This window comes from Octopus bimaculoides, chromosome 14, assembly GCF_001194135.2.
Source record: "Octopus bimaculoides isolate UCB-OBI-ISO-001 chromosome 14, ASM119413v2, whole genome shotgun sequence".
In the NCBI taxonomy this organism is placed as follows: Eukaryota; Metazoa; Mollusca; class Cephalopoda; order Octopoda; family Octopodidae; genus Octopus; species Octopus bimaculoides.
Genome location: NC_068994.1, coordinates 5456879 through 5457177, shown reverse-complemented (window position 1 = coordinate 5457177; position 299 = coordinate 5456879).

Sequence of the window (299 nt, the reverse complement as noted above, 5' to 3'; positions counted from 1 at the left end):
TTTGAGAACCATTGCGAATGCAATAAATACCTGACCGTGGCCGAATGCAAGTTTAGACAAGAACAACCCCACTTTATCAAATGTCTGCCCTTGTGATTTATTGATATTTATTGCATATGAAAGGCGAACGGAAACTAGTTTCTTTCTAAAGTGAATGGCAGGATTAGGATGCGCATGCGTCAAGTAATAGGTGATATAAAAAACTTAGTTCAATTTAAGAAAAAAGCCTATTTCACACTATGCACCCAACATCACCACTACCACCACCGTCATCCCTCACTGTCTCTCTCTCTCTCTCT